The sequence below is a fragment of the Filicampus tigris genome, chromosome 17, assembly GCF_054856515.1.
Source record: "Filicampus tigris isolate MCC_2025a chromosome 17, RoL_Ftig_1.0, whole genome shotgun sequence".
NCBI lineage: Eukaryota > Metazoa > Chordata > Actinopteri > Syngnathiformes > Syngnathidae > Filicampus > Filicampus tigris.
This window is the reverse complement of record NC_141233.1, coordinates 5,116,869-5,135,765: the sequence shown is the minus strand read 5'-3', so window position 1 is coordinate 5,135,765 and position 18,897 is coordinate 5,116,869. Positions and strand designations below refer to the sequence as shown.

General features: G+C 39.8%; 1 long non-coding RNA gene across 1 annotated transcript in view; it reads left to right on the top strand.

Annotated features, from left to right (window-relative positions):
• Window positions 1-2,227: 2,227 nt before the first annotated feature.
• LOC147132963 (uncharacterized) overlaps window positions 2,228-18,897 on the top strand; it is a 52,153-nt gene continuing 35,483 nt past the window's right edge. Inside the window, exons 1-2 of the long non-coding RNA XR_015081924.1 lie at window positions 2,228-2,374; window positions 12,445-12,616. This is a non-coding gene — a long non-coding RNA (uncharacterized LOC147132963). The remainder of the gene's footprint in view (window positions 2,375-12,444; window positions 12,617-18,897) is intronic.

Genomic DNA, 18,897 nt, shown 5'->3' with positions numbered 1-18,897 from the left:
CGTCATTTTCAGTCGACAGAAGTGACAATATGAAAAAAAAAAAAAAAAGTACAAGTGATGTAATATTCTTAGTAACAGTTCACGGTTCTTCGGAGCGTGAACATGATTGGCTCCTCTCTCTTGAGTAATGACATCTGATTTCTTGTGCATTTCTCTCACCAAAAAGATTCCGTCTCCTGTTGGGTGTTCTCGTCGCCAACCTCTCTCCACATTGCTGTTCTTGAAAAAGACATTGCTGAGTCTGGGTGACTGGATATTTGTTTCTTCCACTCAGTGTCACTTCAGAATTATATTTTTCCAAATGCTGTCATGAACCTGAGCTATGATAGCCCATAAGTGATTAAAAAAACAAAATGGCAACAACTTAACAAAAATCTGTGGTGGCTTCACTAACTATAAACTCTGATGCCAAGTAGGGTTCCGCAAAATATAATCCTGCGGTCCGCAAATGGCCCCCAGGCTGCAAGTTTGAGATCCTTGCATTAGAATGCATCCTATATAGTTCATGAGGCGGTATTTCACATTGTGTTTATTTGGTTTCTCAACTTCAACTGTGCAGCTTCTGAAAACCATGAGTTTAAAATCGAAAAATAAATCTGCAGATGCTATTATTTAGTATTTATTTATAAATACATGTGGTGTTTGCTAATCTATAATTTATCCAAAGAGTTTTCTGTTGGCATCTGTCATGGCCTTGAGAAGGGAACATGAATGATAAATGTATTATTATTATTATTATTATTATTGCATATCAGGGTTCGGGTGAAAGTGTTTACACTTGACCAATGGAGCCACACTAGCAGGGGAATCTACATTTTAGTGTTCTTTTATGAAGTTAAACGTGTTTAAGTGTGATTACATCCTTTAGGGTGCACCATTCCATTTGTCTCACTTGGTTGTTGACATACAAATGAATAAGCACTGACCAGGTCAAATCCGAGTGCACGCCACTTGCAAAGGAGTATTCAACAACTTGTGAGTTTGTCTATGAGGCGTTGAGTTAATGATTAACATTTCGCAATGTTTAGGCTTGCCTGTGTTTTGCTTTTACTAGCCAAACTAAATTATTGGCGACATACAAATGACAGTCAGTGAAAACCTTCCCGCTGGCCTCGACCACTTTTTCTTGTTGTTCCTGCAACAGGCTGTGACACTTTGCAAACTGCCACTATAGTTTTTCCCCCCTCCTTCCCCTGACACAAGCCCAAGTGTTGTGCAATGGCTTCTCAGTGACCACACGCTTATTGTTGGCATGATAATTCCCAGTAGCCGGCCAGTAGAGAGAGCCTGGGCGAGTTGTTCTTGTTTTGCTGCGTTTCCCCGGGAAGCTGAACTTCTCCAGTCAGAGCCCATTTCCAGTCCGCCACCTTACTTCCAATCTCATGTAACTGCCTCTGCTATGGGGAGGGAGGAGATGTAAATAAAGGGATAGATCGCAGTGATTATGTTCCATGAAGGGGATGAGGCAAGGAGCGATTTTAGCTTGTGTTATAATGACTTCATGAGTTGTGTAATATGATCTGCCAGCAGACAGAATAATGGAGCTGTTCTTGTGTCAGTGTGCTGAACACTCCTACCCTACGGCACTGTCCTCTAAACTCAACAACATCCGCTGTCTCCTAAGGTCTCTCGTTCCCTCCCTTTCTCCATCACTCACTTGCCCTCTCCCACCCTTTAAAGGGGAAGTCAACCCCAAACTTTTCTTTACAGAAACATATTATACGCGCCCCCACTAGTCTATAGTCTTGTGGAATATTATTTAAGAAGCAAAATCCGCACGTTTTTATACATTTCAGGGGGCGGCCATTGTGACACTTGCTGTCGACTGAAAATGACATCACAGTTGCTCGGGGCTCAGGTAACAATCAATCACAGCTCACCGGTTTTCTGAAGCTGAGTCGTGATTGGTTGTTACCTGAACCCTGAGCAACTGTGATGTCATTATCAGATGACAGCAAGTGACAATATGGCCGCCCCCTGAGATGGATAAAAACAGGTGGATTGTGCTGCTTAATTTGTATCCCACAAACAATATTAACCAGAATATCAAGTTTGGACTAGCGAGGCTGCATAGAACATATTGTAAAAGATCATTTTTGAGTTGACTTCCCGTTTAAAGTGCCGTTTGGTACACTTTCACTCCTCTACCTTCTCTTACTCCTCCGTCTCTGTCCCTCCCTTTCTCTCTGTTGTACCCCCCCACCCTTCTCTTGTCTTCCTTGTTTTGCTCACACTCTGATAGCGTGTCCCTGCCATGTGGTTGACTGTCCCACTCTCTGGCCTCCGCAGCATGCGCTCAACGTGGAGCAGCAAGCACCGTTGGGTTGACCTCGGCATCCCCTCCTCTTGGCACAACCTCACTCCAGCTCACTTGGTAAGACAACATTTTTCTTGACTCTCCCCAACAAGTTGTGCACTGCTAGTCTAATGTTATTCACTTGCCTCTGTGCGTCAGTGTGTGATGTTTTCCGCTGTGACGCAGCAGCTGACACCAGATTGAAGCCTCAACTGGTTAACCGATCGTCTGTATCCTATATGTGTTATTCCTCGGGGTAGACGGGTACATGGTGGTTTGCCTAGCACCCCCATCTGGTCACACAGCTCTTAAAAAAAGGTCTTGGTGGTGCTGTTCGTGTAAGCTGGCACGGCTTCGTGCGTGCATGCATATGAGAGTGGGGCACACATGAGTAGGGGCTGTGGTGGCTGCACTGTTTTGACAAGCTGTCCTAGAACAATCGCACTCGCTGACCCCTCTGACTGAATGCGCACGAGGGTAAAATGACTCGCACGCCTCCTCCCACAATTCTCCCCCCTCTGTCACTCACTCACCCTCCTCTCTGTGTTCAGCCCCCTTCTACTCTCTTCCATCTCCTGAGAGTTTTTGCTCTTTATACCAAGGAGGTCTGCAACTGTTGATTAAATCAGTGAGGAAAGACATCTGCTTGTATTTGCTGCTCTGGCTCCATCTGTCATCAAAGCTGTCAGACTCATGTACCCTTGTCCGTTGGACCTGAACTAAAACCACAACGTGCACCGCCCGAATTTTGCTGTTTTTAAAAGCCCAACTAATTCCCTCCCACATGCAATTATTTGAGGGCTGTTTCGAAGCAGGATGTCGCCATCTAGCGAGTGTAGTTGCTACTGCAGGTTTTGGTGTCATTGGGTTCATGATGAAACTCTGTGCTCCTTGCAGGGGCCGCTCTCATGCATTTTTTATGAAATGGATTGTTTTTAAAGTAAGAGGGTTTTTTTTTTTGTTCGATCCTTCAACCAATTTGGTTTATGTGGATATTATCATTGCGTTTTATTTCACTTCAACTTTTAATCCATGTTTGCTTGACATTGATTTTACATTTCAATATATTTAGGCTATTCAGTGTGTTAGTAGTGATTAAACAGATTCACCTTACTAAAATTATCCATGGGCTCTGTGATTAATGAGGCCATTTTCTGAAAGCAACTAAATAAATAAATAAATAAGTACTTATTACACTACTTGGATGTAATACGCTGAGCATACACCCTCAGTTTGTGAGCTACATCCATGCCTTTATGTCACTGGCATCAACACAGGAGTTCAAAACCTTCAGAGAGCTCTTTGTATTCCACTTTATAACAATGAATCACTAAAATAGCTAGCCGAAGAAATGTAGCCCAATGCAATCCACCTAAAGGCAATGAACAGAATGATTTTAATTGTATTTAATTTAACAATTTATTACAGTCGGGCTTAATAGTATGATATTAAAAGGTCTCTAATTATACCTGTACTGTATGATATATACGTACAGTACAGTATATTGCACGAGTCATAGTGTGGCGTGTCCGTGGTATGTTCCGAAGTGATCAGTAGAGGGTACCAGAGATCTTTAAATGTGTGTTGAAAGACAACCTAACAGGGTGCAATCACCATGGCAACTTGATCTTATACAGCTCAAAACACGTCTTTCGGCAAAATGTTCTCTAGCGCCCCCAGTGGTGCATGGCTTTCAAGGGGTTTTGTTTTGGGAAAAAGTTATTGCATCCAATTGTGGCTCACTAATAAATGTTACAATTACATGTTACTATCTTATTACACTTCGTTAAATGGCACCTTGACATTTCTTATACAAGTAATTTCTCATATATACTTAATGTGTTTGAAAAACAAAAAAAATCCTGTTGCATCGGAGAAATATTTTGTTACGGTGGCATTTGTTAAGCCTAACATTTAGAAAGTCCAAATTGTCACATCTCTAACCCCGCAAGTAGGGCTGCTCGATTAAGCGATTTTGAACCGTAACCGATTTTCTGGATAAAACGTTCAAATCGGCACGTTCGATTTAGTTAAATTTGGTGTATCTAAGCCACCGTAGTTTTCTCTGCATTTCCGCTTCCTCCCACGAGCGCGCAGTCCGATAACAACAACAACAACAACAACAACAACAACAACAACAACAACATCCATGGCTACCAGCGAATCTGCTATTTGCTCAGGCAAGTGAGCGTTTAGTTAATAAATCGGGCAAAAGTACATCTGTTGTGTAGTGTGTGCCCCGCATGTACAATGCAACCCCTGAGCAAGTAACTCAACGTCTGAAAGTCGTCCCTTAAGCTTGACAGTGCATTTTATTATTGAGTGACAGTTTTGCACTAATCATTGATTTATGTTTAAGTAAGACCAGGGAGAATGGTGAAAGGCTAGTCATTAGCTGGTTGGCAAAATGACTTACTGACAGGCTGTTTGGTTTACGGACTTGACTGTCTACCTTCTCTCATGTTGATGATTTCGTTTCAGATGGTATATGCACTTTCTTCTTTCATTATTGGTTTAATTAAGAACAGATCTGAAATCTATTGAGTAAAATGCTGTTAATCCCAATGGATTGTTCTGTGTGTATTAAGTTAAATTGACTGGCATTTTGAGTTAAAAGAAAGAAAAATGAAATTTGAATAAAAGACATTCAAAATACTTCATTTTTCATTATTTTTTTATTTTACAAAGAAATCGTAATCGTAAAATCGGGTTTGAGAGCAAATAATCAGGATTTTCTTATTAGACAAAATTGAACACCCCTACCCGCAAGTCTGATTGACTTGAAATTTCTTACACTTGGCAAGCTTAATGCACTTTCCCCAAATCATGATCCAAAGAATTTCGCTACATTAGCTTGATTGTGACAAATGCTGGTTGAAGGATGCTATGCCATCCCAACATATTATTTTTCCAGAATATGTTCCATGTGGGCCCACTATTCTAAAGATGGCATTCTGATTAATATTGTGTTTGTGGAATATGAGAAATCCACCCGTTTTTAGCTAGCTCAGGGGGTGGCCATTTTGACACTTGCTGTCGACTGAAAATGACATCACAGTAGTTCAGGGCTCAGGTAACGATGATTGGACATTTTCAGTCAACAGCAAGTGACAAAATCACCACCCCCAAAGATGGATAAAAACGGTTGGATTTTGCTTCTTAACTCATATTCCACAAACCAAGTGTCAAATGTGTTTTTAAAGTTATCAAATTCATTATAGACAAAATTACTTTTTACTGCTGAAAATGGAAACATTAGTCAAGTATCCCTTTAAATTGAAAAAGCTTGGGATTTTTAATAAATAAATAAATTAACATTTTGACCACACACACACACACAAACACTCACCCCCCCCCACACATACATACACCCCCCCACACACACACAGACCCCCCCCCCACACACACACCTACCCACCCACCCCCACACACACCCACACACACCCCCACACACCCCCACACACACGCACACACACACACACATCCTCACACCAACACACTCGAGTACTAAAACTTGGCACTGTTGATTATGTATTCCCAGTTAGCAGAAATTCTTAACGTACAGTTCCAAATGTGAAAGGTACCCATCCCTAGCTAAGAACGTACCCATCGTTAATTTACTGCACACATTTTTGTTCAAGTACTGACATTTCTCCAGTAGAGGGTGTTGCAAATCTTGAATAACTGAAGTGGACAGTGTGGTGGCACTTCTTTTGTTCCGTGACTCTTTGGTCTGCGCATCCTGCTGAGACTGCGGGAGATCATTGTACACGGGCAGAACTGGTTCTTGGAAAGAGATAAAAACCATCCAGCTCATGCGTAGCGAGAGAAAAAGCACACTTATTGGCACAACATCAAGTGTATTTGAACCTGCTGTTCCCAGGGAGGACGTTAGTGGCTGGTGGGTGCTTAATTCACAGACCATGAATGAAAACAATAAAATAGAGCAAGGGCACTGCCGAGATCTTGTATCACTTGTGGGCCCACAGAGGTGGTGATCAGGATGAACATTGTTCTCGACATGTATCAGTTTTTGTTATTACGAACACTACACTTGAGTGATTGTTATCTATATGTTTAAGCTTTTTTTTTTTTTTCCTTCAGAAGCTTGCTGGTCAATCTTCCTGTGATGGGGCTAACAGTGAACACATGTATTAATAGAATGTGCAGAATGATAGTAGTTGTGACGTGAATTTATTTATTATCATCGAAAAGACACAGGTCTGACTTTTTTCGTTTTTGCTGAAAGAGGTTTTTGAGTGAAAGCTCATATAACTTTAAATATATTTGCATCCAAAACTAAAGGTCATGCTTCATCTTTTATGTGTAATTTTTCTTAAAAACGAAAAACAGGACCCAGAGTGTGACTCGGCATTCTCAACTCACCTGACCGTTGTGTTTCGCTCATTGTAGTATTCCTTAAATAAACACCTTCAAATGTAGCTGCTTTGTTTGACACGACTCATGATGATCTGAAGTAAATTTTCCACTTTCTTTCTTTTTTTTTTTTTTTTGTTACTTGACACATATCATTGAGTGAGTTGCTTCCCAGCTGTTCCGTGTGAATTGCTTTACAGATAATTAAACAAGTATAGATTTTGAATTACAATTCATTTAAATATTGCAGTTTTCACTTGAGTATGTATCATGACGGTAAGTTGGTTGGGGATTTTAAGCACTGATGCTTGTGAGATTTCTACATTTGGATGAGAATGACATACAACCACAAATATTCCCTCTCTCCTGGAAGAAAAAAAGACAACAAGCACAATTGCTATCATTCATGTTTTCAACTATTTTCTGTCTTCATCCTGTTAAACAGGAATCTGTCCAAATGTCTTGTGACTTACGCATCTCCACCAGGCTTTTATCCACAAATACCAAAGGGATTTGTAAATGCGGAGTGTTCTCCATGTATGTAATGTACATATTATTAATTGGATTAATGGATTCTCAAATGTAACGTCTCAGACATCTCAGGCATGTGTCTGACTCGCCATTCCAGCAGTTCTTGTTAACGCACACACACACACACACACACACCCACACACCCCCACACACACACACCCTCACACACACACACACACACATGGCAGATGAGATAAATCGCAGGCCACTCTTAAAAAAAAAAATCACCAAAGGCAAGTTCAACCAGGTCAGAACAAATGATCTTATGTTTATTTTTTTAAGGTACACAAGATGCATTGAGGTTAAAAAAAAAAGGTGGTTAATAGACGACACTGTCAAAGTGAACTATGATCATGTACAGTATTTATGGCTTTTTAAAAAAAAATGAAATAAAAGCAGTGACATTGTTAATAATCGTATTATTTAATGATATGAACAGCAGCTTCTCAGAGGTGGATAATAATGAGAGGCCGGGTATATGTGTACAGCCTTTGTGGAAAAGATTCTTTATGCAAAAGCGGGAAGGTTCATTTTAAATGGCATGCTTGTTAAAAAAAAATAATAAAAAAAATCCCCCCAGCATGCAGCAATGCATACGAATGTTGTTGTTGTTTTAGGTTTAATATGAAGAAGAAGAAAAAAAAAATTCAAAGACTTGATAAAAGAGGTAAACGTTAAGTGTTGGAAACTCCCAAATATGTTAAAGTGGGGGAACCCCTGAGCTAATTAGACATGCATGGCAAACTTTCAGAACAGACAAAATTAACAAGAATTATGCTGTCTGGAACTGTACTGAACTGAAAATCAACAGACAGCACAGCTGACTCAACATGTGTTAAAACATTGTCTTCATGAAAGGTGTACTTTTCCATCAATATTTTGAAGGGAAAAAGAACTTTTGTTTTACTTTGTTTATATTTTGTATCCATAATGTGCACACAATAGAAACATACTATTTTAACTTTTTACATGTGACTGCTTTTAAAATATTTTACATAATGCACAGATATGAACTCATTCACTGCCGTTGACAAATTTACTTGTCTTTACACAGTCCAGCCATTCAATCCCAGGAACTTATTTATATATTCCAATTTTTTTTTTTTTTGTCAAACGTTAGGATAAAAAAGGGTCTGAAAATATCTGGCAGTGAATGAGGTAATTATATAACTGCATTGTTGTATTTTGACGATGAGTTTATCGCTTGTTTCCAACAAGGGTCCTGGAATTTCTGTGCCGTCACAGTCATGTGCAAAATATTACCATATTATCTGATCATCTTTTTTTTCCTGTGATGACAAATAAATCACAGGGCTGACAAAGTGCATTATATGATGAGATCGAGAGGGTACCAGTTGCTCCCCTCAGCTGCGTCTATTGGCTAACAAGCTTTCACATCCTCACTCAATGGCCATGTTGACGCACAATTTATTTTAGTGCGGAGGAAGTTCCACTCAGTTTGTACTTTAGCAGCCGTCATCCTCAAAGCCTCTGCGACGTGTCGACATTTTAGAAGAATAATTCAATCCAAAATATTTTGCGCTATTGAAGAGTGACATCACCTTTTAACAAATTGGAAGCGGTGGGGCTCTTGCGGAATATGTTTTGCAACGGTTCAACTTCCAATAGTGTTACGTAACATCCGATGTTCTTTCACGAAATGAAATAAAAGACTTACAGGTCAAAGCGCGCGAAGTTTGTAAGGAACTGCAAGCAGGCTTTTGTGGGCAGATGATGCAAAAGATGGCCAGGGAGTTCACAGGCCACCGCTGTGAAGTGGCCACTTGGAGCAAGGGCAGGAGGGTGCTTTTAGTCCATAACATGAAACAAAACCACATTCAATCAAAACAATGCAAAATGTCAACAACAAAAAAACAACAACAAAAAAACATCTGTTGTTTGTTTTTTGACGAGACTCTTCAAGTTTTTGTCCATTTTTAATGTTGAGTACGTAGGCTTAACATCTCTTCCTTCACAGTTAGGTGCGTGATGTGTTGTGGTGCTTTTGTGGAAAAAGGTGACAACTTTGCTAACTTTCCCACCGTGTTCGGACAACCCAATTGATTGACACTGCTTTCACAGCTGCGCGGTTACCAGTGTGAGCAAGCCTATTTGTGGTCCTAGTCCATGTGTGTTGCTTTGACTTGAGTTCACAATATTTGCAGCGTTATCTATGGCAACTGGTATGGTCATATTTGGCCGCTCCACCTTCCGCTCGTGATTATGTTTCTCATTTCCTCTGCCAGGTGCGCACATTGTGTGGCTTGTGTCTCTTTGGTATGATGTACAGTATATGCCTACAACTCTAAAAACAGTTGGGTTACATCACTCAATTTTGGGTCAAAAATGGACCGATCCGCTAATTGGGTCAATTTCACCCACTTGCGTTGTTTTGTACAAAACAGTCCAATTTTTGGCGTTGTTTTGTACAAAACTAGCAATTTTTGGTAGTTTTAAGTTTTAAGAAAGTTGGGTCAAATTGACCCAAGTATTAGACCGGTCCCTTTTTTTAAATTTTTTTTTTTTTACCCCAAATTGTTATTTTTAACCCAACTGTTTTTAGAGTGTAGCTTCGCATATACGCTTGGCGCGTCAGCGCAGGAGTGATAAAATATTGAAAAATACAGCAAGATGTTAGGGTAGCTGAGAAGCTTAATCAGGACTGTGTCATCTCCTCTACTAGTGCCACTTTCAACCAAATCAATGTCTGCTGCTTTGGGTGCTTTGTAGATGTGGGGAAGTTCAGTGGGCAGCAAAAAGTATTTCAAAACACTGGACGCACGTCAACCAAAACATACATCGGCACAGCTTTATGGAAGAGGCATCCGTTTCTGACATAATGGTATAAATCAGGGGTGTCCAAACTGGGTCCTCAAGGGCCGGTGTCCGGCCTGTTTTCCAGCTATCCCTGCTGCAACGCACCTGATTCAAGAGATCATGATCGTTATCAAGCTTCACCAGAGCTTGCTGATGAGCCGATCATTTAAATCAGGTGTGTTGCAGCAAGGAGCGCTGGAAAACAGGCAGGACACCAGCCCTTGAGGACCCGGTTTGGACACCCCTGGTATAAAGGCTATCATATGCCAGATGTATATAGATGACGAATGGCAAAATCCTCCTTCCGCACTTACCTCACCCAACACACACATGCTCACTCCTGTCAACAAAAAATGTCACGTGGCATCCGTATTAAATAAGGAGACATCCATCTGAACAGATGGCGGCTATATATCGACATTAAGTTACAAAATTTTCACCTGCTGCGCATCCCCACCCCTCCAAAGTCGACAGTTTTTTGGGGGGGTGAGGGGGAGCATCAGAACCACGTGCTCGCCCCGGCATCCACTTTGCTTTGCGCGCCACTGACTACAACCCTGACTTTCTAGCCACTGCGGACAGTTTCATTACTTTGCCTACGGGTTTCTTAACACATGACCTTAAAATGATTTCAGTTTTTGTGTTTATTCAAGAAATGTAAGTCTCTTTTTTTTTTTCTCTAAAGTGTAAATCCAGAAACACTTCTGTGCCATCAAAAGGAGTTCATTGTCCCTGTCTCAAGGCATTGCTCACACACCATTGCGCCGCCCTCCCACGTCTGTCAAGTCTTGTCCTGCCTCGCCTAATCTAAGTCCGGGACTTCTCTCTCCGCCCCGGTTTAGCCAGATTGCTTTGGTGCTCCGTTGCGTAATGCCAAACTGCCCAAGTGCGTCACAAGCACCCTTTCTACACACGCATGTGTGCATGAGCTTAAACAAACGGAGCACACAGCGTTACACTGGCCCCCTTTGTGGCCCGCTCAACTGTTACTAACCTGTTTGATTATATCTGTCAATCATCCAATTCCTTTCAAATGGGTGTACAGTGTCTACAGTAGCTTTTTCTTTCTAATTAGAGCCTGATCAGTTTAATGATCTTGCGTGATACTATCAAACATATTGTCATAATAACACCAGTGTTGTGCCTACTGCCTTATTGCACAAAGCTTATTTGTTCTTTTCTGACAACCAGGCATTCTACTTTTTGCGTACTCTGGTAAAAAAAAAAAAAAAAAAAAAAAAAGTACATTTGGGAATTTTTTTTTTGAAGTGGTGCACGTATGAAATTAGCCATGATGTTAATAAAATTCTACCAGTTAGTTATACAGTTAAGCTCCTTTTTAACAAAAGCTGAGCATTTTGAATGTGTTTAAAATGAATGACATTTTAAAAGACCTCAAACTAGCCATACTGTTACAAATCATGCGTTGAAAAGGAATCTCATTGTGGTTGTTTTACGTTAATGGAGAATGTGTGTGAGCAGCATTGGGATAAGTTGTTCGGGTTTGTCAGGTCAAGATCACAAAGCTGGCAACTCAACAAACTGCGTAAGAAATCCATCCCACTCCTCTCCGTCCTTCCTTTCCAAAGTTTTCTCACACACCACCGTAATTATGAGACTAAAATACAAAGAGCCATCACTATGATTTGAACTGGACCTTTCAAAGTGTTTTCCAAGTATTTCTCATCTGCAGTCAAGACTGTAAAGATTAAGCATTTATACATTATTATTGTGACCTCATTTTCCCCAAAAAAAAACATGAGATGTCTTACGTAGCATCAGGCTTTATGAAGCCTTGTCATGTGAAATTGTATATACAGTTTAAGGATGGACATGGAAAAAATAATTGATTGCTATTTAAAAATGACTTTTAATGTGATGAATCAAAATATATGAATATCTCCTCCCATTTCACTCTGCTTGAGATTTGTTCCTTTACCTAATATTGTAAAATCCCTGCGTACGTTTCATAAGCGCATATTTCACTTCATCGTCCTTGAAGTACTGTTCTTTGGTTCAATTTGGTTTGTTTCACATTCATATTCTGTTAATTTCTTTGTTTTTCCAGGTTTTATTACCTATCTTGATTATTAACTTTACACCCAGCAATAGTCTTTGTTTGCCAATCAGCCTCTTTACAGTACACGGGCTTGTTTATACCCAGCTGTGTCGTGTCACGGTAGTTAGTCTGAGCCTATTAAACTGCCTTTTTCTATTCTGTCTTTGTGGTTTTGTTGCCTTTTGTTAATCTATTCAAACGGTACGTATTTATCCACAATTTGACTCACTGTCACTGTGAGTCTGATAGAGAGAGGGTCTTTTTCTGACTCAAAACTATTTCCAGTAGTGGATTCACTCCTGTAATGTCTTTTTGTGTGTTTTTTTTCTATCCACTTTCCCTTCTTCTCTGTCTCCGTGCACAGCTTCTGAGAAATTGTGGCCTGTGCGCTTTGGATTCTCCCAAGCTGCTCCTGCCAAGCAATGCCGAAGTTTGACCATGAGGCTCAGAGGAAGACCGAATAGTGGGAATCATGGGAACACCTACTGTATCTGTGTGTGATCTCATCCAACGTCAGTCTGGAAATGTTTATGTGGGTGAGTATCTCTTGCCATTTTCTAAAAATGTCTCCAATTTTCTCTGTGATCACTGACATTATCACAGAGAATAACCTTGCGTGAGAACGTTTTCGGATAACAAATAATGGAAGCGTCATTAGGGTGACACGCAAACAAAAAAGATTGTTTCTCAGCTAAAATGCAATTTATGCCCTCGTGTGAGAAAACAAACATGAATTACAATATTTGTAGGTCTTAGTTATTTGGATCGTCTTTACAACTTTATTCCCTTTCCCTACTTAAAGAAAATATTTGTTTATTTTCAGTCACAGAGGCAGTTAATTACTTCCACCACTGGTGGCTTTAGATTGAAATAACACGAATTCCCATTCAAACTTTGCGTGCACTTATTTTTATAAGAAATTAGTGAGGAAACCCCAGTAGGTGCTCAGGATTTCCCCCAAGCAGTCTCGGTGGTTTCACACCTTTAACCAACGCCGCTGCAGTGAGTGCATCTACAGTCTGCAGTCATTTTAATGAACAGCAAATGAACATTCTGTCAGTTAATTATACTGTAAAATTTGCAGACTAAAACTTTATGTTGAACATACAGTACATAGGAAATGTCCACCTCTGCTGCCTGTTAGCTTTAACCAGGGGGTCACCAACCTTGGAAGTGAGCTGCTTCTTGTGTACTGATTAATGCGAAGGGATGCCAGTTTAATACGCACTTCGGAATAAATACATTGACTCAAAATACCAATTAACAATTTTATGTTGTTATTAATAATTATTCCTATTCATCTATGTGAAGATACTGATCATTAAAAAGAAAGTCAACCCAAACATGTTTTTTTCAAGAATATGTTCTATGCAGACCCACTAGTTGAAACAAGGCATTCTGATAAATATTGCGTTTTTGGAATAAGAGTTAACCCACTGTTTTTAGCCACCTCTGGGGGCGGCCATTTTGTCACTTCTGTCGATTGAAAATGACATCACAGTTGCTCAGGGCACAGATAACGACCAATCACAGCTCATCTGTTTTCTGAAGGCCGCTGCCTGAGATGGCTAAAAACGGGTAGATTTTGCTGCTTACGGGTTATTTATATTCCACAAACGCAATATTAATCACTATGCCGTGTTTCAACTAGTGGGCCTGCATAGAACATATTCTTGAAAAAAAATATGTTTGGGTTGAAATCATCTTTAATGATTTAACAAGGTAGGAAACAGAAATATCAATATGCATCATTTTATTTATAGAAATCTCTTCGAGTGTTTACATTTTCAAATGATGAGTGGTGAGCATGTCAGTGGACTTCCGTCATTTGCCAGCGTCATTATTATTATTATTATTAAAAACTACAAATTCTTATACTATTCGTGCTCCTCCTCTTGCTTCTCGTCCCCAAAATGTCCCTTGTCTTTTTTTTTTTTCGGGTTCATGGCGATCTAAGGGACGGCCAAAAATCGCTTCCATCTGTGCTTATTCCATCGGTGTTTCAAAGCTACCGTCAGTCATCAGTTCGCCAGCAAAAACTGGAGTCAGTCAATGATGAAAGACTGACGGACCTGCCGTCAGTACTGACGGGCAGGTGTAAATGCTCATCTCTCCAAATGATCATTTCTACAATGTACAGTATCATACAATATATTTGGTTTCGCCTGCTAAAGATTTGTATGTGTATGTGTGACTAGTACATGCACAAACAAGCACAAAATTGTTGGTACATATCCTTTAGAAGAAAAAAGAAAAAACACAATGGGCACAGGAAATGACTTCAAAGTGACAAAAGTAATACATAAAAATGTACTGACAATAATATGTAATGAAATCGAGCATTGCTTTATTTTTGCGGTCCAACAGAATTTTTTTAAAATAACAAACTTACGCAACTGGCCTGGACAAAATGATGTTTTTTGGAGGGAATCACTCTCTCCGTGAGACTTGTGCACCTGAGGACAGGTATTTTGTCCAACTCCATGTCAGCCAACTGCTCCAGCTGTTTAAAATGTTCTTTTCCTGACTGCATATTCAGATCCTTCGCAAGATGCTTCACAATAGCCCGACAATTTGTTCTTAGCCATTTCTGAGGTTTTTTTTTTACTGTGTGATATGGTTGATTATCCTGTTGGGAGACCCACATGACCTGCAGCTAAGACCAAACTGTGTGACATGGGGCAGAACATTTTTCTCCAGAGTACCTAGTTGGTAGTCTTGAAATTTCATTGCACCCTGCATATATTCAAGACACCCTGTGTTACATGCAGCAAAGCCGGCCGACAACATAATCTAGGCCCCTCCATGTTTTGCGGTAAGTACAGTGATGTTTTAAATGATCAAGTCTTGGGGAGGAAAAGCGATCTGGAAATGTAAAGTAAAATTAGACAGGCTAAAAATTGTCAAACTTGTTCATGAAAATTTGAGAACAGAGGCATTCAACATGTCACACTACAATAAATTGTTGTGCTGTAAATTCGGAGAATATCAGACCTGGCAAACACCCCTAAAAGAGTGATCATATGGTCACCCAATGATGTCATTTGTAGTACTTTTTAGCAAAATGTCTGGATGTACTCTCTAAAAACACTTGGGTTAAAAATAACACAATTTGGGGTCAAAAATGGACGGATCCACTACTTTGGTCAATTCGACCCAGAAAACAATCCCAAAATTTGGGGTAGTTTTGTGCAAAACAATCCCCAAATTTCGGGTAGTTTTGTACCAAACAATCCCCAAATTGTTTGGTACAAAACAATCCCCAAAATTTGGGGTAGTTTTGTACACACCTACCCCAAAATTTGGGCTGTTTTGTACAAAACAATGCAAGAAGGTGGGTCAAGTTGACCCAATTAGTGGATCGGTCCATTTCCGACCCAAAATTGTGTTCTTTTTTAACCCAACTGTTTTTAGAATGGGGAATTGTGATTGTCAGCTGTTTTTTCACGACTGGTCGCTTTATACATTTCTGCTATTGCTAATCTGTTGTGAAACATTCACAGGTTATTCTCTCTCTCTCTCATTCTTATTGTTTTGTGTACATTTAAAAGAAAAAGCAACAGTGTTCCTGCAAGATGTTTTCATAAACATTTTGTTCCAACAAAGAATGTGAGCTTTTTGTGTCACGCAAGTACAGCAAATCTAGATCTCATGTTTCCTGTGTGCAGACAACACTGACCTGATCCTGCACATAAACGCCTGTGTGTGTTTGATTTATAGTATCGGCGTGTTCATCATGATCGAACGTAATAAAATCCATCACATCACATTCTCACCCCACACTAGAAGGTGTCGGTCAAACCGCCGAATCAAACACTTACCAGGTCACCTTGGCATCAAGTCCGCTGCATGGTCAGCTGCTCAGTTCCAGACACCTGTGATGGCAACAACAACAATGAGCCTCCTTCTGTCAGCCCCCCTACCCACTGGGTGTGCTGTTGGAGAGACTGTCCCCTCCCCACTACTTCAGCTCCCTTTTTCCTTTCTTTTCTGTCCGCTACTGCAGCTCTCAAAAGTAGCCCACTTCAAACGTCAGCTCCGTGCAGAGGGACATATTTCACTGCACCCCACACAAACACGTGCAGAGGCAGAAGCTGTTGAATAGAGCAGCTGCCATGTCCTTTATAAAGAAAACAAATGGCTGATTTCATCAAAGCCTTGTTTTAATGAGAGAAAAAGGGTGTGGAGATGGAAAAAAAAACAAAAAAAAAAACAAGCCACGTTCCGGGTAGCAAGACCAACTGAAAGTGATTGTTTGGGCTTGTTGTTGCTGCCATGGTTGCTTGCTAACCTCAAGTTATCCAGCTACATGCAAATGATTATATTGTGATGAGTACGCTGGATTCTTTTGGGAGGGAAATGTCAGCTTGGAGCCACAAGCTCTTTTATTCAATTCTGTCTGCGTTGGTAATGATGTCAGACAAGTGGTGAGATTTCAACTGATCAGAAAAAAAAACAAAAAAACATCTGCCCTTGTAACATTCATTGTGTCGTCGGTGTCTCCTCTCATCCACATTTTACAGCTCCCCTGTGCCTGTAAAGATCAAAGTAATGAGCTGTAAGCAGCCCATAAAAAGCAGCGCATTTCTTGGCAGCTTTTTTCATTGTGTTAATTGAGGCCCTTGCCCTCACCTTGTCACCCTTAACACCCCTCCTCCTCAGCGTCCGCATGTTTTGGCGCTGTAAACCAACAAAGTTCTGAGGATTTATTCCCCTCAAATCACTTCCTCTTTTTCCCCTTCTACTAAGCCTCCCCTAAATCACACAGGCTCCATCGTTTTTTTTTTATAGCGACACGTTCCTTTTGACTGTCACATATCACTATCCTTCCTTCACACGCAAATGGGCTTGTTAGCGCTTCTTAAACTTGAACTTTAAAAGTATACAGTAAAAGCAAGGATGCTACATTCCACATGTTCAAAGCAGATTGGTGTTTGGAGGTGACATTCGGTTGTTCAACTACCTTAACTTTCCGATTTATATACGCAGAACCCGTTAAAATCCGCACAAGGTATTTATTTCTCTTCCGCACCGAAATCTCACAATTCTGTTTTGGAAAACACGATGACACATTTTAACACCCTTAGGGATCATCATGTCATAGCTATAATAAGACAAACGCATAATTGTTCCAATTTGCAAATAAGACAATACAGTCACGTGTTAACACAACACTAATAAATCTTACAAACCTCCTGCTCAGTAGTTAACTAACATCTGCCTTTTCAAAACATTAGCAAATCCTTTTGAATTGAGATTTATTGACATGGTGAGCAGAGACCTGTGTTGTCTGCACATGATGTCAGAGAGCACTAACTTAAGCATAAACAGCTGAGCATTAATATCTAAAAAAGCTTCCGCCTTACTTTGTGACCCTGACAGACAGTGACTCAATTCTGAGTTATTCAGGGCCAAAAGCAGCTGGCAGAAGCGATAGCATGCCGTTTCAGCCCTTCGTCGTCTTCATGATCTCTAGTTTACGTCCTTACATCCCTCTCCTCCTCACTTTAATTTATTTTCACTTCCCCTGTGTGCTTATTGTGCATGTGCCATTATTTGGTAAGCAATCAAACATTCATCTTAAGTAAGCCTGCTTGCGCACAAACTTACCAAGCCACACCTCGGTGCGTCACTGGTGTGTACTTTCACAACTCAATGACTAAGAGAGCAACAATTGATGCTCTGAAATGTAATCCTCCCGCCATTTGTGCCCCTTTTGAAATGCCACTTGTGTTTTGTAACGGGGCAGAATTCAGCAGAAAGACGAATGGGGTGAATATGGTGACTTCATCTGCCATATAGCATCCGTAGGAATGCAACATCTTGGGTCAAACTCACTCAGGTACATTAAATGGCAGTGGAAGAAAAATAAAATAACTTGACAGTCTTTACAACATCTAATATATAGTTTATAAATAAACTATCACACAAACTGTAGCAGTGTATTTGTATTTGCTATTTTATTTATTTCAAATCGGCTAAAATTGCGCAAAAATTACAGAGAAAGTGGGGACGGACCATTGGTATTTGTGAAAAAAAAAAAATATATATATATATATATATATATATATATATATATATATATATATATATATATATATATATATATATATTTGGAGTTACCATTAATTAGTAGAGGTTTATTTACTGAAAACTTTGTTACTATGGGTTCACCGATCACAATTTTCCTGGCCGATCAAACCCCAATCTTTAAAAAGCCTCAGCTGCCGATTCTTACATAACCAACAGCTTACACCTTCAATCTTCCAATCTTGTTTTATTGTAAAACATTGAACAATACCTATGAAACAATACAAATGAGTTTAAACTGCAAAAAGTAGGTCTCTCAAATAAAAATGAAAACTGTAAAATTAGTCATCGCACAGCAGAAGAGGACAAAGACTGACTTTTTGGACCTCTGTGGAGGGCGATAAAATCGCATCAATTACAACAATTGCAAGAAGTTTAATTCTATTTACTCTTTCTATTTCAACAGAGTCGATGATGATTTTGACTTGGTGTTTAATTTGTGTGGTCCCAAAAATTCTGAACTTCATTTAATTTAAATTCAAAGACAATTTATTTGTATCAAACCGGTTCCTTAATGTACTTAATTATTTTTCCACAGTAGTCAGAAGTTGCTCAAGAATTTTTCCGGAACAAGTTGTGTCATCAGCATATAGAACTTGTTAAAAAACTTTACAGACACAACAGATACCATTTATATATAGTATAAATAATTTAGGACCAAGCACAGACCCTTGGGGAACCCTGGGAGTTATTTTCAACTGGTTCGATTTTATATTGTTTAACTGCA